The sequence below is a fragment of the Podarcis tiliguerta genome (assembly GCF_965153285.1).
Source record: "Podarcis tiliguerta genome assembly, chromosome: 1".
Taxonomy (NCBI): domain Eukaryota; kingdom Metazoa; phylum Chordata; class Lepidosauria; order Squamata; family Lacertidae; genus Podarcis; species Podarcis tiliguerta.
In genome coordinates this window covers 88391656-88413062 of record NC_139534.1, presented here as the reverse complement: position 1 = coordinate 88413062, position 21407 = coordinate 88391656, and the positions used below count along the sequence as shown (strand labels likewise).

Below are 21407 nucleotides of genomic sequence, written 5' to 3'. Positions count from 1 at the left end.
AAACTAGAAGGCATTTGGGGCTAAAATACCGTATTTTCCCACGTATAAGATGCCCTCTATTTTGAGGGACTCAGATTTAAGAAAATGGGGGAGATGTATCTGTGTATAAGACGCCCCCTAATTTTTGACATTATTTTTTAGGGGGAAAACCTAGTCTTAAACACAGAAAAATACGGTACCTTTAAGTGTGTGTTTCAAGTATTTGTGCTCCCAGTTTGTGTACGGTACTTCACAAGGACTACCAAGATCGTTCCTTTTGAGCTGTCTCCTAAAATCCACATGTTGTTGCAGTGGGGACTTTAAAAAATTGTTTTAATATCTTTGACTGCTGGATAACTCTTCTAGGTTTCAATTTTTTTATTGAATATTTTAAGCAGATTCTGTCCCAAAATAATGTGTCTTTATCTGAGACCTCTGGTGCTGATTGCTGTGTACTATCCTGCCTTATGCTCGATGATGGCTTCCAAGCTGGATCCTGAACTGGGATTTTGGGAGTCTTGCCTATTCATGGATGCATGGTCCACACACAGTTGTACTGAGAGGGTGTTTCCATACCAGGGGTTTACTTGACAATTGCCACTTGCTTTTTACAGATCATCTGGAAAATGTACTTGTGAGTTTATTGTTCTCCTGCATTTTCTTCACAGTGCTTTCCTCTATTTTGAGAGCTCACAATAAAGGAATAGAATCGTGAAGCGATATGGCTAGAGGAAAGTAAAGGGGAAATAATGCTTTAAAATTAAATACAGTATTTCTTTTCCTGCTTAGAGGTTAAATATGCTTCCAAGCCCTGAAGCACAACTTTATTTTTCTAAATATGTCTCAGTGAGTCAATCTTCTTTCTCTGCTGATTCATTCATGGCTGGATCCTGACTTTCTCCTTTTGTCTCTTCCATTGTTGGGGCAAGTAGTGGCAAACCTAAAATCTATTGCCCTTCTGTTACCCCTTCCTCTATCTGTCTGGCTACTTTAATAATCACTTCACATGCACCCACCTCCTCTAATCGTCATTGTACTGCTCTAGATTCATTGTCTTCTATTGCTAAGTATCACATTATGGACAACAGCTAGCAAAAACAACACAAAGCTTAAATTGATTCCTGTGTAGGAGAGGAAGCATCATGAAGAATATCGATTTCAAGCCTCTTCAAAAAGCCCACAGTATTGTGGCTTGAAGTAACTTGGGTTGTGGGTAGCAGAGGAAGGTAGCTTAGAGAGGAACAAAAAAAGAAAGATGTGACAGTGTTGAAACAGTGGTGTGTCGTGCTGCCAAAGCTCTGTCAGTTTTCAGACTAGATGTGCTGTGAGATTGAAGTGCCTTGTTCTTGTGTGTGTTTTGACCTATGGTGCGACTGGGGAAGCAACAGGAAAACCCAGCTGGGATTCATTAAAGGAGGAGAAGAAGAAACATTTATTGCTGTAGACTTTGTTATGATCTTGGCATATTTTAGGAGTCAATGCCGTTCATTCTTCCTTGGGGAGGAAACAAACAAACAAAAGCATTGCCCACAAAATATGCAATTTTAGTTAATTTTGCATAAACACGCTTAATTTGCATGCTTGGTTACTCCTGTTTAATCTGCTTGCTGTGCTTGCAGAGCCATAGGTTCTGTGCAGAGCGGGGATATTATGCCCAGAGATGAGAGAAGAAATGTGAGAGAACGGAGAGCCGAAAAGTTGTTTGTAGGAAGAGGATATGACATAGAAGCACAGCATGCACCAAAAAACCGCAAAGGACACAAAAGCACCGCTTAAATTCCCTGAACCCAGTGTTACTTAGTCATCTCTGTTTTATTTTGTTTTTAGTTAAAATTTCAGATTATCAGGAATTCCAGTTTCGTTCCAGAAATTAAATCCTGTACAAAGTGTCCCTATTAATGGAAGGTGAGCAGATCTGATCTTAATTCAATGTGTTTACAGGCTTGCATCTCCTACTGCATCAAATGCGCTTCTGAAATGTTGAAGACAGACTGGAGAATTTATATGTGTGTGTGTGTGTGTGTGTGTGTGTGTGTATATATATATATATATATGCAGGTTTTGGTGTCCTCGGGTGTCTTCCCGTGTAAAAGTTGGGGTGTCTAGGCGACGTTTCGACGAGGTCTCACTCGTCATCTTCAGGCTGGTGCTTTCGGCTTCTTGTTACTGGAACAGAGCAGGATCTCAGTGTTTGAGTTCCTATAAATACTGTTGAGGAGGTGTGGTGTATAGCCTCCAATGTTCTGGGCAGAGAGGAGGTTCCCAGGCTAGTGTGCCTTTTCTTCTTTTGTTCCTTAATTACTTGAGGGATATCTTGAGTGATTTCTTGAGTGATTTCCTGAATCCCACTTAGGTGGGTCATTAGGTGTGGATTAGTTGCTAAAGCCTTCGTGTCTTGAACTCTTGAACTTTGTGAAGAGTTTTTCTGAGAAGATGGCTGTACTGCACTTGGTTGTGCTCTGGCTTGGCTTCGTGTATAGGGGCGAGCTGTGGTTTTGTGGCCTGTGCCAGCCAGATCTGTGTAGGGATTGCAGGGGGGTGCAGCATCCGGAGGTGCCACCCTGGTTTGGCTACTGGATGGTGTCTGTAATTTATCTGTGGAGAGGGTCTGGGTTTGGGTCTGGTGTGGTTGATTGGTGATGGCGTTCTGTGTGCCTCTGGATCTGGTGTCAGATTTTGTGGGGAGGGCTAATTTCCAGATGTCTGGCAAGCGGGATGTGTCGTCACGCTTGTTCATGTTGTGAGGGTGTTTCTCTATCTCGATGGCTTCCATGATTATTCTCTTGTGGTGATGTTCCATGTTAAAGAGCAATTTGGAATCTGCAAAATTAATTTCGTGTCCTGTTTCTTTCATGTGTTGGAAAAGAGAGGAAGTTTTTTCTTCTTTTTTGACGGCATTCTTGTGTTCTGCGATCCGTGCATTTATTCGTCTGTTTGTTTGTCCAATGTACGTGGCTGGGCAGACTTTGCAGGGTATTTCATAGACCCCTTGGTTTTCCAACTGAATTTTATCCTTGGGGTTTCTGAGGATATTGGCTATTTTTTGGTTGGTGCAAAAGGCTGTTTTGATATTGTGTTTATGGAGGATTTTGCTAATTTTATCTGTAGTGCCCTTGATATGAAATACCCTGCAAAGTCTGCCCAGCCACGTACATTGGACAAACAAACAGACGAATAAATGCACGGATCGCAGAACACAAGAATGCCGTCAAAAAAGAAGAAAAAACTTCCTCTCTTTTCCAACACATGAAAGAAACAGGACACGAAATTAATTTTGCAGATTCCAAATTGCTCTTTAACATGGAACATCACCACAAGAGAATAATCATGGAAGCCATCGAGATAGAGAAACACCCTCACAACATGAACAAGCGTGACGACACATCCCGCTTGCCAGACATCTGGAAATTAGCCCTCCCCACAAAATCTGACACCAGATCCAGAGGCACACAGAACGCCATCACCAATCAACCACACCAGACCCAAACCCAGACCCTCTCCACAGATAAATTACAGACACCATCCAGTAGCCAAACCAGGGTGGCACCTCCGGATGCTGCACCCCCCTGCAATCCCTACACAGATCTGGCTGGCACAGGCCACAAAACCACAGCTCGCCCCTATACACGAAGCCAAGCCAGAGCACAACCAAGTGCAGTACAGCCATCTTCTCAGAAAAACTCTTCACAAAGTTCAAGAGTTCAAGACACGAAGGCTTTAGCAACTAATCCACACCTAATGACCCACCTAAGTGGGATTCAGGAAATCACTCAAGAAATCACTCAAGATATCCCTCAAGTAATTAAGGAACAAAAGAAGAAAAGGCACACTAGCCTGGGAACCTCCTCTCTGCCCAGAACATTGGAGGCTATACACCACACCTCCTCAACAGTATTTATAGGAACTCAAACACTGAGATCCTGCTCTGTTCCAGTAACAAGAAGCCGAAAGCACCAGCCTGAAGATGACGAGTGAGACCTCGTCGAAACGTCGCCTAGACACCCCAACTTTTACACGGGAAGACACCCGAGGACACCAAAACCTGCATTCCTGTACCCGTGAAAATCTACGAAAGCATATATATATATATATATATATAACCCATTTGTGGAAAAGACGCTACGCTGTTCTTCTCTACACCTGAAACCCTGATTCTTGTTGGAGTTGTCTGGAGAACTGAGGAGACAATAATTGATGGTGGTTTTGATATTAATTTCATCACATGCCTAATAGCATTTCTCTTGAGTTTCTGCAGCTCAGTTTTGTATGAACCAGATTGGACGATCTGAAGGACAAAGGCAAGTGGCTTGCTAAGAAATCGATGGAATCCTAATTTTTCCCAGTACCCAAGTCAGTCGCTCAGGGGCTGGCCTAAGACATTTTGGCACGTGAGGCAAACCACCAAATGACTTTCTGAGGCAAACCACCAAATGACTTTCCCCTCCCCGGTAGGAAAGAAGGGTTGAGTGAAGATATTTGGAACAAGCTGGGAATAAAGATCTACAATGAGATCTTCTGCCCCTGTGGATCCTGCTGCCTGAAGCAATTGCCTCCCCTTACCTCATGGGTGGGCTGTCCCTGCTGCCCCCTGTAGTACATCATTAAAGCTAAGCATCTTTAGAGAGCAGAGTTGTAAATATCCATGTGCCCTCTCATCCCTTTTTCTGAGAACTAATGCAGAGGTGGCTAACCTGTGGCTTTCCAGATGTCATTGCATTCCAGCTCCCATCAGCCTCAACCAGCATGGCCAGTGGTCAGGGACAAAGGAAGTTGTAGTCTAGCAATATGCGGAGGCCCCAAATCCCCACCTCTGAACTAGTAGAAGACACAACAGCGTGTAAATGTTCCCTTGCACACAGTCTGCTGTCCTAGCTTACCTAGCCATGCACACACCTTGATATATGGCCTTCAGTTAATCTCTGCTGCTTAACAACAATTGGACAGTGAAACCATCACTAGACATTTTGGTTTGGTACAAATTCATTTCCTGTTAGATTGGCTTATGCAGCCCCTTCCCACCCACTGTATTAGTTGCTGCTACCATTAAACATTAAATGCTTCTGCCACCATTAACCTTGGCTGTTGTACTCACTGTTTAATGTGTTGCTGTTCTCAGTGCTTTGGGGAGTTTACCTTCCCCTTTCAAGCTGCCCCGGCTTCTGCTTTCCAGTATATTCATGAATGGATATGGCCATGGAAGGGAAGTAGTAGGAAGCAATGCTACTGTCGAAAAAAGATCGGCTGTTACCTCCAGTTTCTGTTTTTTGTATAGTGCCCCAATTGTGCCATTCTGGGAAGAAGAAAGAAAACTCACCTCCTCTCCCTGGTGTCTGACTAATACTTGCCGCCCATGCCATTTGTTCATTTTCTTTCATGTATGGCATAACTGGATTATGGGAAGGTAGTTTAAAGAGTGCATTCAGGAACAGTCTCTTATAGGGAATGCCACAGTCCTTTCTCTAGAACTCTGTGTGCTGTATGGAGCCTAAAACAGGCTGTATGTAAACAGACCTAAGTAGAAGGAAGGGTGGTTCTTGAGCCTAAGATAACAAACAGAGATTCTGAAGCATTTGAAACTGTTGGTGGCTCAGCCATGCATTTCCATCATTGCAGTGAGCAAGGAGGTTGATGGTGGTAGCGTACATGAGACATTTTGTTCCACATATCCTAAAAAAAAAATCAAAAAAATCTCCACAGTAAAGTCACAAGGTGTAAACCTATGCATGTCTACTTGGAAGTGAATACCACTGAGTTCAATGGGCCTTAATCCCAGAATTTGCAGCCTGTCTCCTTGTTTTCAATTCCAGTGGCCAGGTTTGCACATCACTTTAATCTATAGTTTAAATTTAAGCTATGGTTTAAAGTGTACGAGCAAAGCGTTTGGCATACTGCTCAAAAGACCTACAGTGCTCCTCCCTGATCCTTTCTTTAGCACACCTGGAAGCAATATATTTTTATTGTCTCACAAACTTAAAAAAAATACAGCTTCTTGTGAGTGCTCGTAAGTTTTCCTGCAGTAGTACACTTTAGTTCCAGCTGATGAGGTTATGCTAACTGTTTGGGCTTCTGAAGTAATAAATCATGCCTAAAATATGTAGGATTTATCATGACAAATTTATTGTCAGGAATCCAGAATGCCTGACCCTGGTTTTTAAATCTTCCATCCCTAGCTAGGATTAAGTATTGTAGTCTTAAAATTATAACATTGCAAGGGATCAAAAGGCCACATGATTCAACCTCCTACCAGAAGGAAAGCCATCATTGCAAAATATCAACGCTGTAAATATACACTCATTTGTGTCATCTGAGTAAGGAAAAGTCTTCTCCAAATGACCAGGCAAGGAAGCTCTATTCAGGTGTTTGTGAATGGGTAGCTTCACCCCAGGCTTTGCCTTCTGCAACTAGTAATTATTAACATTTCTCAAACAATTAAAGCAATTAGATGCTGTTCAAAGAATTATTAAATTGTCTTTGCATCTACCCACAGATTTATAATCTAAGAACTGTTTTTCTTGTTATTTCTAACCTTCTGAATGCTCTTTTCTCAGCTTCCTTTTGTCCTATGATATTCTGTGTCTCTTTGTAGAAATGTAGAAGGGTGTACAGTGGGTCATATCCCATTTAAAGAGAGGTTAATATAATCTTATTTATAACCACTTAGGGATGCTCCCTTTTGTTGTTGTTGTTTTTTTCCGTACAATCTAAGGTAGACATAATGTATGAGAGAAGCAAGGGATGAAATGTAACTGGAAACCAGAGAGGAGGCACCAAGCTGAAGAGGGGGGAAGGAGAAAGAGAATGGGTTAGAAAAATCATGGGGAAAGATGTGAGCTTTGAGCAGTTCTTTACAGTAGCTAAAGATGAAATAGCATGAGTATATAGAGCAAGGGGTTTCTGGCAATAAGGTGCTGCCCTAGAGTATGAATAGACAGAGGAAGGAACTGAGAGAGGCTGGAGTTATTAAGATTGGAATAAGGAGAATGAAAGGAACAGGAAGGAATATAGATGCAAAAAGCAGAGCACAAAGCGAGAAGAGTGGTGAACTTTAAAAGGCAGGACCTTATTAATATGATATTAATGGATAAAAAGGTAAAGGTACCCCTGCCCATAGGGGCCAGTCGTGTCCGACTCTAGGGTTGTGTGCTCATCTCGCTCTAGAGGCCGTGAGCTGGCGCCGTCCAAAGACACTTCTGGGTCATGTGGCCAGCGTGACGAAGCTGCAGCTGGTGAGCCAGCACCAGCGCCGCACACGGAAACGCCGTTACCTTCCCGCTATAAAGCGGTACCTGTTTATCTACTTGCACTTAACGGTGCTTTTGAACTGCTAGGTGGGCAGGAGCTGGGACCGAACAACGGGAGCTCACCCCGCCGCGGGGATTTGAACCGCCAACCTTACGATCAGCAAGTCCTAGGCATTGTGGTTTTACCCACAGCGCCACCCGCGTCCCATGAAATGGATATAATAAACCAATTAAAATTGGTATTTTTGGAACCTTTGGAAAATTGATATTATTGGAACTAGTGAAAATACAGGTGGTGGAGATTGAATTTTAGAGACATGGCATGGACTGGGGTAGCAGGTTTAGCAATGGATTGAATCTGAAATTAGATAGTCAGAAGTTAATCCCAGTTTATATGATCAGGTAAGGATGTATGGATGAAATTGTGATCTTAAAAGAAGCATTTGACAACTCTTTAAATAGACTAGGTTCCTCTAAAGCAGGGATTGGATAAAACAGATAGGGTCCAGAGAGAAAAGAAAATTATAATTTGCTTACTGATAACAAACTGAAGACAATCGGGGTTTAGTTTGAGGAGAAGTAAAAAGAGGTTTGCCTTATTTACAGGGTTCAGACATACATGGGGCAGAGAGACTCCTTCAGAGCTTCCTTCAAGTCTCATCTCCCTTTCTCTGTCACTGACAGCTAACTCCCAGCAGGCTAGAACCTCTGGTCATTCATAGTCTGCTGTCAGCCAGACCAGTGACAGAATTTACCATTAATGACCCCTGCTCTTGTACAACACAAGGGGCCCGTGTATTCCCTCTGTGGGTGGGTGCCTGTGTAGGAGAACATTTACACATCATTGTGTCTTCCACTAGTTCTGATATGGGGAGTAGAACTCCTACCATTATCATTGGGTCTGCTGGCTGGGGCTGATGGGAGTTGGAGTACAACAAAATCTGGAGGGCCACAGATTCTGCCCCAATCTCTTCTAATGGGTCAGCCGTACATGGTATAGTCTGGATTGTCTGTTTCTTGTAGCTGCTGCTCTTCTTGCGAGGTAGAGTAGACTATTTGCAGATTCCCTTCTTCCTCATTTTCCTGTTCACTGCTACCCACACATCAGTTTTATTATTATTTTTGCACTCAACATTTGATTAACTGGCAAGGAGGAGACAGCCGAGAAGGAGGCCTGGAAAGTGAGCCAGATTTGACATGGAAACATTACACTTGGCTAATAATCTAAACTGGAGCCCAGCACCTTTTAGGATAGTAAACTCTAAATGTTTTGCTTAGCAACTGTTACCAAGGAATAATCTGTATGATAGCAAGACAAACAGAGCTTGCTGCATTCTCATGTTAATATTAATTTACACTCGGAAGGTGCCATGCTTCAAATATATTACAAATGTTTTAACTTATTCACTCACTGTGAAAGACAGAAAATGGGCTGCGCAGGGTTGGAAAAATGTATTTTGGTTACGTATTAAATGAAGTTTAATCAAACAGCATGCGTTTCTAGCTGTTGGTGTGGTATTTGACTCTTTGTTTTCCCCCAAAAACCAAGGGTAGCCATGCTGGTCTGTAAGAAATTTCACAGCAGAGAATATAAGGAACAAACATTGGCTTAAAGTGTTGGGGTCAAAGCTGTTCTAAACTCCTTTCTGGGAACCTGCTTGTTTGTGAACTCTTAGTAAGAAAGAATTTGGCTTCCTGTGTTGTGCAAACCAGGCCTAAGCAGCGTGGATAATCAGTTTTAATGTCAAGGTGTGTGCGCTAATGAGATTCTTCACCATTGACATGCATACATAAAGCAATACATTTTAAAAATGGCACTCTCTTCCTCTCTTTTTTTATGTTTCAAGGTATAAACTAGAATAGTTACAGTCCACAACTACTTATATTACAGTTGTCCTCAGTGATTATTATGAAACAATAGAACTAATATTTGTAAAAAGCGACTGTAACACACCTACACCCACATGTGTCCAACTAAAATTCATTTATCATAAATGTATAATATTCCTACAGGCAAAAGATGGTATTTAACGGGACACAGCTATTGGGGATTACACTTAGAAACATGTTGAAAATAGAGACTAAGTTTGTTCAAATGATGACATCTTTTCCTACTGCTTTTTCACAGCCATACTTTATAGACTTTCCTTGGGTTATCACATGTTGGGTGATAATATTAAGTGGATGCCTCAGTTTTTGAAGAGAGGGGGAAATAACTTTGAATAGCTCCTGTTTAAAATTATGGTTTTAAGCAGCTAAAGCACAAACATACGTCTTTGTTTTGTTTTGTTTAAGCAAAATGGTTCTTTCTCATGATCTTGCAGCTGAGTACTTCCAGAATAGAAGTGGGGAGTCTCAGGCCCTGGGGGTGTATGTGGCCCTCCAGGCCTCAATATCTGGCCCTCTGGACTTTCCCCAGCCACACTGCCCTCTACACCTCCACCTGGAGTGGCACTAGGTGTCCCAAGTCATAACAGATCAGTGTCGATGTAGTTTTAACATACTTAAATACACACCGCCATCTTCATCTTTGTGTGTGGCATATCCAGCCTTTTGTAATCTTAGCATTTTTTTTCTTTTTAAATGGATGTTATGTAGTTCTTAATGCAAACAGATTAGGCGTTATGTTTAAATTTGACTTGTTTCTCATCTGCAGCCACTTTCTCCTTTTCACCCTGCTCCAAATTGGGACAATCTAGATTAGTTACCATGTTACTTGGTTACCATGGCAGCTGATCTCAGCTTTATGTGTCTTAAGTTCTTCATATCTGTGACTCAATTCAGTTGGCTAGGTTTCTCTCTCTCTCTTTTTCTTCTTAAGTGGAGTACAGCATTGCTGCTGCCTACTATATGTAAGGAGGTGAGGTGAGAGAGAAAGTATTTTGAATATGAGGATAGCTAATTCCTGCTTTGTTTGGAGAGCATCTTTAAAATCAGAAGAATTAATCACAATAGTATGCATACCTAGTTTGAGCTGCTAAGTAAGTATGGATTCTGCTTGAACTCATTGGATCAACAAGCGTGTCTGTCCTTGCTCCCTCTGCATCCTCTTTTTCTACCCCACTGTATCTTGACTATTTATAGCAGGAGATAGAAATTTTGTACCAGGAATACTGAGACAAAGTGCAAACTCTGAGGGCTGTAGCAAGATTCTGAGAAATCCAGCATTTTCATCTGGGAATAAGGACACAAGAAGAGCCTGCTGGACCAAACCAATGAAACATCTGGTCTGGAATCCTGTGCTCACTGTAACCAACCAGATGCCCATAGGAAGCTTTCAAGCAGGACTTGAATGCAGAAGCACTCTCTTCCATCTGTGATTGCTAGCTACTGATATTTAGAGGCATACTACTGCTGACTGGGAAGGCTGAACATAGCCAGTGTGGCAAGTAGTCACTGGTAGCCCATGGAATTGACTAATTCTCTATTAAAGCCATCTGAGTTAGTGGCCAGCACTGCCCCGTGTGGGAGCAGATTCCATAGTTCAACCAAGCACTGTGTGAAGATCTTTTGGTCTGCCCTGAATCTTCCAACATTCAGGTTCCTTGGTACTTGAGACAGGACTGCTTTATGTCCTTCTGGTGTTCACTCTGAAAGGACTTAGGCCCCAAATATCTGCAAGTCTACCTTATTCCCTACAGCCCCTCTGAAGTGTTAAGATCACACCACTCTCGAGACATTTGTGGGGGTGGGAGCCACAAGCTGTGGAATTTCCTTCGCACATACATGTATGTCCATAGGTGCAGGCATTTGTCCTCCCCGGATAAACCACCTGAGATATGAGACAAAATGTATAGATACTGTACACACACTATATAGCCTGTTCCCTGCCTTTCTATATTTTACTCCCTCCTCCACGAAAAAAATTCTGTAGATGTCTATGTCCACAGAGGTGCAACTGGCACCTTCATTTATAGCTTTCATCATTTTAGTCCTGTATTACTGTGGTGTTGCAACCTGCCTATGGACCTTATGGTGAAGGGTGGGAAAGAAATCCATTCAACAACAACACTAACACATCCTTATCCTGCTCTGTATCATTGGTACCTGGGCTGGCCACTTGCACATACCAATTCTACATAGTTGTGTAGCTTGCTTGGCTTTCTTTAATGCCACTCCTCACCCCCTAAGCCAGTTTGTGCCAGCTCGATACTCCCTGCTGATATGCTTCTTAGCTGCTCCTCCCCATATATAGCCCATTGGAGTCTTTGTTTGCCTTGCACTGCCTTGTACTGAAGCAAAACTCCCCTGAACCTTTTATGGTTCTCTGTAAGCGTTAAACTCCTATCCCTCTGGAGCAGCAGAAGTACTTTCAGTCAAGGCACTGCTAAGGACAGGAGAATTCTTCCCATCTGTGGCTGCAGGAAAATAGTACAGATGCTGGCACAATAACTTTGCAGGGTGATGCCATGATTACTCCCACTTTGTTAGACCCAGTTCTAAGAAACATAAATCGTCCGTGCCCTTAATGTTCCTGCCCTCTTTTGAAGGCCATTCCTGTTTCTTGCGCTCAAATGGTATTGGCAGCAGAAGACAAAAGGTTGCTCACATTAGACATTTACTGAAAGGGTAATTCTTCTAGCTGTGAGAGCTTCTGCATATTTCAGTTGCCCTGGCATAATAATTGCCAGTTGTCTTTAGATGGAAGCCCTGCTGCAAATCAGGAAGGGTTTAGACTTTGTGTGACTTCTGTGGAATGCAGAAATGCTGTGAATATGCCCAGTCCATCTTGCTAACCTGAATTTAAGATTTATACCTGCAAAAAAAGCACTTAGTAATAGGAGCGAATGGAGGCTCTCTGTGAAGTTCATCTGCGTGTTGATTAGACTGTCACACAGCTGCTATGGTGTCGGGTTGTCAAGGTGCTGGGAATGTTTACATGTTCAAGGTTACCTCTGTCTCTTGGATACAGGACTGACTGCGATGACTTTTCGCTTGCACTCATGCCTCCTCCATAGTACCATTTTAGCATTTTTAGTTCTGGGCCTATTCTGCCCTGCCCAAGTCACTTTTCTATCCAATGTGAAACAGGGAGTGTATCTCAGGCTGGCCCACATCTGCTCGCCCACCAGGTTTCTAATTCCTTGAAAGCAGGGATTGCATCATTGTTTGAAGGATATGCTGAAATAAGCATGGGTGAAAAGGTAAAGGACCCCTGGATGGTTAAGTCCAGCCAAAGGCGACTATGGGGTGCTGTGCTCATCTCGCTTCAGGCTGAGGGAGCCAGCGTTTGTCCACAGACAGCTTTCCAGGTCATGTGGCCAGCATGACTAAACTGCTTCTGGCTGAAATAAGCATGTCACCCTCTGGATCCATATGGGGACTAGTGCTCTCATACATTTGGGATATGGGAGATAGCATAATCTGGAAGCTGGTTCAGAAAGTTGTCTGCTGTTTGTGGCACCCCAGAGTTCAGTTGGGTGTCTTCCCCTCTCTACCAGTCACCTCACATCTGTTGAGCCCTCTGCTGCAGTTGATTTTAGGCACTCTCTTAGCACCTGACTCTAGTAAATCTGTTTAAACCTATTGCCAGTAGCACCCCCCCCCCACAACTTTATCCCCAAACTTCAGACTGATGAGCCAGTGTGGTGTAGTGGTTAAGAGCAGTGGAGTTGTAATCTGGTGAACCGGGTTCGCGGCCCACTCCTCCACATGCAGCTGCTGGGTGACCTTGGGCTAGTCACACTTCTTTGAAGTCTCTCAGCCCCACCCACCTCACAAAGTGTTTGTTGTGGGGGAGGAAGGGAAAGGAGAATGTTAGCTGCTTTGAGACTCCTTCGGGTAGTGATAAAGCGGGATATCAAATCCAAACTCTCTTCTTCCTTCCACAATAATGTATCCCATTGCTCATTTCCTGGATTGGCCATCACATGTGCTTCTATGTTCCCCATGAGGGCATGAAGATTCACAGCAGGACAATCCTGATCCATTTGGTAAACACTCCCCCTGTCTCGCACTGTTAACATTTGGATCAGCTTGCAAGGGGAGGCTATTTTGGCAGCATCTCCGGCTAGCAGTATGTGCTCAGGCCCTCCATGTTCTTTAGTTTCCATGGCAATCACAGCTAGCCAATAGCCTTACCCTTTCCCTGGGCTCTCTCTTAGTAGGTGTCTCTCCCACGAGGTTCACTACACTAAATCATCTTCACAGAGCAAGGCAGCTTCTCCACCTTACAAGGAACTTCAATTTCTTTCATGCAATTTGGTGTTCTGTTTCTAAATTTGTATTGTTGCTGAAATACATCTCCAGCACGCTCACGAATTTGCCGCCTCCTACCCAAATTGGCAGCATCCACTCCTCAGTCTTCTGCCAGTCTTTTTGTATGGAAATCAGCATGAAGTACACATGGGCTTAATCCTCCTTCAGAGATGGGATTCATGTATGTTGGCCTGATTAACCTCTCCAATTTTCAATTTATTTAGTCAAACAAATGCCTCCTGTCCAGAGCAGGGAAAGTTGTTGTGCCTTTTTTTAGATTTCTGTATTTTTCTACAAGTTTTCCTTTTTTTTATTTCCAGCAAGTTGATGATACAAGATGCCAACAACCTGGCAAAAATGTTCTTTGCATGCTGGTTCCCCACCTACTTACCTCTCTGCATGCAATGATATTAGGAGGAGGGAGGGGACCCACCTGCTCCCTTTTGCCTCCCTACCCTTCCCATGCTTCCCTAAATATATATTAGACAGAGGGATCTAGGGGGAGGGGATGGTCCTAAATGAAACTTCCCATGACAGAAGGTATTAAATAGCCTTATGCTGTAATCTAGGGGCTAATATGCTTTTTTTTTTTTTGGTCCATTTTAGGCTTCCATAAACCAGCTTTCCATTGATATATGATGTGGCTTAAAACATTAAAAATGGAGAAATAATGATAATGCCAGCAATAAATAAATAGAATAACAATTGATTGGGGGCATCAAATCCACCTTTCTGCCTCTTTGAAAGTTTGAGTTGGCCACCCAATGAACCTGAAGAGAGGATTTGTTTAGAATAAGAGACAACAGATTGTGAACTTTAAAGAGATTCTTCATCAGATATAAGAGGTCACATAAACATTGGTTAACCATGCCAATGGTATACCATTAGTGCCGTTAATCCCTTTTTGCTTGGTGCCCTGTGTTGGTCTGCTGATCAAAGTATAGAGATATTTGCCCCTTCTCTTCCCACAGTTAGTGCAAAGATGGCTACATCAGACAAAGTGTCTCTCTTGTCAATTATCTTGCAACATAAGATGATGTGCTGAGGAGGGTGTGTTGGAGATAGGTCTCTGTGTGTCCTTCTCCTGTTACAAAAGTGTCATGGATTTCACCAACACCATTCCCATATAACACCCCAGAAACTGTGAAGAGCTGCCCTGAAGAGCACAACTTTTAACACTTTGTTCCCATCTCTCTGAAGCAGGGGAGATACTGCTCCCTTCCAATGGCTAGGATTATGCATGGAATATATATGCATGCATGCATGTATGCATGGATGGATGGATGGATAGATAGATAGATAGATAGATAGTCATGGTCACACCCTAAGGTGAGCAAGAAGGGTAGGGGACCAAGGTCAGCAGAAAAGAGAGGAGACAGGCTACAGTGCTTGTTGTAGTAGGCTGCTTATTTTGCTCAGCTATAATTTGAGGTTGACGTGTTTTGGAGATAAATGTCATTCATCAGGAGCAATAAGCAAAAACAATGAAAATAAAGATAATATACAAGGACAATATTAATACTTAATAATGCAAAACCTTATAAATTTTTAAAATGAATACATTCAAAAATTACTTATCAAAAAGACAAGTTACGATAACATTATTACACTAAGGAAATACATAGCATGCATATCTGAAGGCAGCCCTGTTTAATGTTTGATGTTTTATCGTGTTTTTAATATTCTGTTGGGAGCCACTCAGAAGTGACTGGGGAAACCCAGCCAATAAACTGGAAATTGAACATCAAAAATCTATACAACTTCCATTCTGTGTTTATATCTCTTCTCTGGTCCAATGGTCGCACTATAGACTGAGAATTTACTAAACACAGTATTTCACCTTTTCAATGACGCATGGTGGTTCAAATACAAGGCCATGTAGTTAATATTTATAATGAATTCCTATATCTCAACTATTAGTCCCTGAACTCGTGAGAACCGTTCCTTTGGAAAATGGCAAGGAATTGTGTTTTACTGCCTTTGTTGTTGTTGTTTTTAAACAAGAGGGGAAGAAAATAGGCTCCATGCTAAGCAGCTTAGGACATTGACCTTCATATAATCCAAACAGTATTGTTTGTGAGTACATAGAGATTTTCCTTAGCAGACAATGAGTTTGAGAAACAGTACCGACAGCATGAAATAAGACGTATTTGGGATATTCTGAAACTTAACAAATGAAGCTTAAGACCCACTAAGATGGCATAACGGGGACAGCCACGTCTGTAATTCATATATTTGCTCCATTCACTTTTAAAGTTGGATATGGGGGTGCTCTAATTTTTACAGCAGAAGTTGTGCAAGGGCAAGTGGAGCTGAAGCCTATTTTCTTACTGTTCTTGAGACATTTTGGGTGTCCTCAGTCCTGTTCCATTACCAGAAATGAGCTGAACTAGGAAGAAAAATGTCCTACGTGACAGAGCACAGTTAGGTACGTCAATGAACATAAGCAGCTGCCTTATACGGAGTCAAATTGTTGATCCATCTAGAAGTAATGTAAACACACCAGCAGGAGCACCAGATTGTTTCTGCTGGTGTGTTTGCACCACATCCCTCTCTCCGCTGCCTCACCCCAACTCCTGGCACAGTCACTCATACCCATTTCATAGGCTACTACAAAGGCCTCATGGTGTTACAACTTGCAGTTAAAGTGGTACCTTGCTTCTCAAACGCCTTGGTTCTCAAACAACTTGGAACCCAAACACTGCAAACCTGGAAGTAAGTGTTCCAGTTTGCGAACTTTTTTTGGAAGTCAAACGTGCTCCGTTTTGAGTGTCACACTGTCAATTTGAGTGCCACACTTCCGTTTTGAGTGTTACGCTGAGGTCTGTCTGTTTTTGCTATTTTTTTTGCATTTTTGTGGCTCTTTTTATTATTTTTTGGTGTGTGACTGTGTGGAACCCAGTTCAGCTACTGACTGATTGTGTGACTGCAGTACATTGTTTATTGCTTTCATTTGTGGATCAATGGTCTCGTTAGATAGGAAAAGTCATGCTAAATTGCTGTTTTGGGGGTTGTTTTTAAAAGTCTGGAACGGATTAATCCATTTTGCATTACTTTCTATGAGAAAGTGTGCCTTGGTTTTGGAATGCTTTGGTTTTGGAATGGACTTCCGGAATAGATTAAGTTTGAGAACCAAGGTACCACTGTGTTCGTTTCGTACACTTGTACCCTGCTTTATGCCCAAGGAGCTTAAGGCAGTGTACTTGGTTCTTCCCTCCATTTTATCCACACAACCACCCTGTGAGATAGATTAGGCTGAGGGATGGCGAGTGGCCTAACAGGTGGGTTTCATGGCTGAGTCGGGATTTGACCAGGGCCTTCCCAGTCCTGGGCCAACTCTGTAACCACCGTACCACATTAGCTCTACAGATCCTTGGCACAAAGTGTTAAGGCTGGCTGAGAAGGGCAGCTGATTGGACCAGTAGCCCACTTGATCCAGTATCCCTATTTGGGAATGTTCTTGAGGACAAAAGTAAGTTTCAAGGGTGATTTCATGTATATTTGTGAGGAATCTGGCCACAGTCGAAAGAGCTTCCCAAAAGCCAATCAGTAAAGGGTGGCTGAAGTACTGAAATGCTTCAGTTTGGCTGCGGATGTATTAACTATACTAATGTGTAATCCTTTAATCCCACTAAGCATTTTACTTCAGTGACAGACACTGCAGTTAGCAAGTTCCACTGGCTAAGAAAGCGCTGAATGTGAAAGCCTTGTTTTCTGTCAGCTCTCTTTCTTTTTTGCCTGATTCTTCCTCTGGTTGTAAGGGAAATAGTTCCATTGTGTTCTCTTAAACTTGTCAATGGTTAGAGTGTCAGACTAGGACCTGGGAGACAGGGGTTCAAATTCCTACTTGGTCATTAATCTTACTGGGTGCCTCTCAGGGTTGTTGTGCGAGTTAAGCAAGGAGGTGAAGAACCCAGTACACCACCTTGAGCAACTTGAACTTAAAGGTGGGATATCAATGAACTAACAAATAAATAATAAACTTTTTTTAATGGATCTCCCTTTCAGACATTTTGTCACTCTCTGAACACATTACTCTGCTCCCCCAATCCTTAAAAAACAAAGCCAATTAACATCACTTTGCACCTTGGCACATTTCATTATTCAGTATTCACAAACGAGTTAGTCATTGCCTTAATTCTGTTTGTCTTTTTAAAACATTAAGGCATATGTGTCCTGTGGTATACCTGAGAGAGAGAGAGAGAGAGAGCAAGAGAGATCACAGTTTATAAAGAATGAAAGAGGACTCAATGCAGACTAAAAATGAAAATAAATTTATGAAAAGCAAAAGGTTTTCAAAATAGTAGGACACAGAATTGAGAAAAGGTTGACTTCTGTGTATTAAACATGTCCCTTTCCCCCCTCTTACAAGTGACACTATTGATTTGATGTGGCACAGTAGGAGAGAATAGAGAACCGCAAAACTCTTTAAACTTCTTAATTTTTTATATGCCATTTGATTGTAATAAAACTTCTAAGGACTTTACAAGCAATGTTGAAATTTTCAGTAAAAACAGTTTAAAGCAAATAATCAAACATTGAAAATATAATTAAATTGACAGTAGACCAAGGGATTTGTCGGTTTCCATTTTGGCAGCTAGGCCTAGACCTTTTCTCTCATTGCCACCCTTTGCCTCAGTCCCTCGGAAGTTAGTTTTGGCACTGAGATCTGACCTATATCTTCAGCTGTGGAAGCAATTCATTCAGCTTCTCGGAAATCTCCTTTTCTTTCTTTAGCTTACCTTTGACTCCCTTCCCAACCCTTCCTAGCCTGTCTCCTGCTACTAAAATATCTAAATTAATTTTTGGTGCTTGCTTATATATTTTTAGCAATGTGCTCAAATAATTCTTTTAGCATTCCTTCTTGTCTGCCTGCATCCCCCCCCCCCAGGTTTGTGTTCCTTTTTTTGTTCTGCTCATTTGGAAAGACTTCCATTTTTCAGAGGAAGCCTTCTTGCCTCTAGTAACTTATTTGACTCCGCTCCTTAACCACGCTGGCATCCTCTTGGCCCTTCTGGTGCCTTTCCTGATATGTGGTATACACTCCAGTTGAGCTTCTAATAATGTGTTTTAGACAACTCCCAATAATTTTGAAGTGATGTGGAGCCTTTCAACTTCCCTTTTACAAGAATGCACGATTTGATGTTAAAATGTAGGTTGTAAGCCATCTTGAGATTTTTCTTCTTAAAAATATAAAATGGTATATATGTGAAATGAATTAATAACAACCACAGTAATAATAGTTAATGGAATTTGTAACCCTTGATATATGGAGATAGCTGTTGATTGTTTGTTTTAAAACAAATTAAATGAATGGAGAATTTATCAGTGAACAGTAGGTAGGTTAAGCCAAATGGAGCCCCCGCGGTTAAAGGCGCAATGTTCCTTAATTGAGTGTCAGGGGCAAACATTTTTTTGTGGCTGGATCAGCAAGGCTTTTGCTCTCAGCCAGCAAGCCAGTTCTTAAGAACATGAGTGCAGCCACATACTGTACTCGTTGCAAACTGTATGTTCTTGTAGATTCATAGTTATGCTTGAGGAGGCTAGAACAGTTGTTTTCTTGACCCCAGGACAACCCACTATGGCACAGTGTGAAAACTTTTCCTCTACAGTTGTGCCAATCTCTGATTTATGACAGATGTCACATGCTCCATTCTTCAGGTTTCATAGCAGGGGAACAATAAGATTTTCTCCTTAGCCTGCCCTTTTTGGCTAAGTAGAGCTATCACTTATGATCACCATCAGGGAGGGATTTTTGCACCCTGGTTTATATTTCTGGCAGCTGCGTGACAAAAGTAGCAGAATTGGTAAAGTTGTTGAGCAAATAACTAGAAGAATTTAGACAAAAAAAATGAGCGGATAAGAGTTTGAACTATGGAAAATTCCTCTGCTTTCAGAATGTTGAAAGACTAGCGTCTGGTTTATGAGCCCTTCTGAAATTGAAGTTTGAAACCCAAAGTTGGCAAAAGAGCTCCCATGTTTTAAAAACAGAGTGCAGAACAGAGGTGCAAAAAATCCATCAGCATCTGATTTCATTTAGAAATGTCTGCTTCAGTGATGGGTGTGTTTATGCTGAAGAGTCTAGCACACAGTGGGGAAAAAATCCTAATGCTCTCAGCAATCTGAAAGCACCTTGGAATTGATCCTGTCTTTTTTCTTTCTTTTTCGTAAAAAAGCAAAATTAAACCTAGCTTGGCTGCTGCCTCTTATCTGGGATGATCACATCCTATCCTAGATGAGACCTGGGTACCCTGTAAGGCAGGGTGGCCCAACTTTTCATACCAAGTGGGCCACAAGAGTACTTCGACACGGAACCCATGGACCACACACTGTCTGCCTTGTTGGGGGGTGAGGGGAGAGAGGTAGAAATTAAATGCCCCCCTCAGCTCTTGCACTGCCTTTTTGGGAAGGGGAGGGGTCCTAGAGCCCTCACACCTCCTTCCCAAAGCTGGGAAACCACTAACTAGTGTTTGCGAAGGAGACATGGATGGGGTACATGTTCCTTCCAACTGTTCCTGTACTCCTGCTCTGACCAAGCCAGCTCATTGGTCATGTGGCTGAGGCCAATGAGAGTTTAAGTCCAACAGCCTCAGGTCTCCCAGCCCTGTTTAAGTTAACTCCCTGCTTCATTGCCCTGCTGTAGCTTTCCATCTGCTTCCTATATCATCCCCCGCATCTAATATACTGTAGCACAGACTTTCCCAACCTGGCTACAGCTGGTGGCAGTTGTCCAAAATTTCTGGACGGCACCAAGTTGGGGAAGACAGCAGGATGTAGATATGGAATAGTTTTTGTCTCCATTTTTGTAGCATCCTAACAACTCTGTGAAAGGGGGGTTGGATTGGCACCCATCTACCTTTTCCCTGCCACAAGGCCTTGAAGATACTAGGCTGCTGTCCAAAACTCAAGGCATCAGCCATTCCCAAAGGCAGGAGGGGGCACCGTGTGTCATTTGCCGTAGTGCTTCATGACCAGCATGAAACTGGTATGCTGACATGGTAAGCAGATCATGTGCAACATTTAATTGGAGTTCAAAAGTTAGTCCAAAGGCTTCTCCCCAGCCTTTCCTTCTAAGACTTTTTTAACTGTGTAAAACTGGGGAGGGAACCCAAGATTGTTAATATATAGGAAAGCACAGGCTTTGTTCCCGACATGTGCTACACTCCCTTTTCTTTTGTCCTGTATTCACACTTCTCTTCACTTCTGCTTTGTTTTTCAAACGGTGTCTGTCTGGTCATGTTTAGAATCCAGAAGAACTGTGGAATTTAACACCTAGCATTCTGCAGGTTTCCCTTCTGCATTTCTATTATGTCTTCTTTGGTCTTGTAAATCTTATGGCTGTAATTTTAGCCACTGCTGCTCAAACTCCTTCCTTTCTAGTATTCGTAAACTTTCCCTGCTGTGCCATATGTTAAATTACTCTTTTAGCCGGATACAGTAGCACAATATTGGTAACCTAGTCAGAGGGTTATATGTCTGTCAGATCTGAAGGGAGGAATGATTGGAAACTTCAGAAAAGTGGGACTTGGGCTAAAAAACCAAAAAAACCTTTGAGTAAATGGAACTATTTCATGGATCCAGCACAAATAATTTTCTTTTTTAATTAAATGAATTTTGTTCCTGGAAAACTTAGACTTTTTTCTTCTTGAAGCACACTGGGATGAAAATGTTTTCTGAAGAGCTGGATTTGGCCACTTGATATTTTGGATTTGTTTTTGTTTGCTTGCTTTCATTTATTTTTCCAATGACCCCTGGCAAATTTGTTTAAGATGAAACAGCATCAGTTCAGTGTTGATGTTGGACTTTTCTTGAGTCATTTTCTCCAATAACTCTATTTAGTCCATTCCAAGCACTGGCAGGAACCTGGAGGTGTTTGGGCAGACCATTCATGCTTCTAGCCCTCATGTGTTCAGGCAAACACTTGAACACAACCTGAAGGACAGAGAGAACACAGGGACAGAACACCCTCAATATTTTGGGTCTGGTAAT

General features: G+C 42.2%; 1 protein-coding gene and 1 long non-coding RNA gene across 8 annotated transcripts in view; one reads left to right on the top strand and one right to left on the bottom strand.

The window, feature by feature from the left end:
• Positions 1-21407, top strand: part of ACTN1 (actinin alpha 1) — a 92826-nt gene that overhangs the window by 14257 nt on the left and 57162 nt on the right. The window lies entirely within an intron of this gene.
• Positions 340-7977, bottom strand: LOC310666786. The gene is made up of 3 exons (XR_014506033.1): positions 7758-7977; positions 5072-5646; positions 340-704 (listed from the first exon to the last, which is right to left on the bottom strand). It is a non-coding gene; the product is annotated as an uncharacterized lncRNA (long non-coding RNA).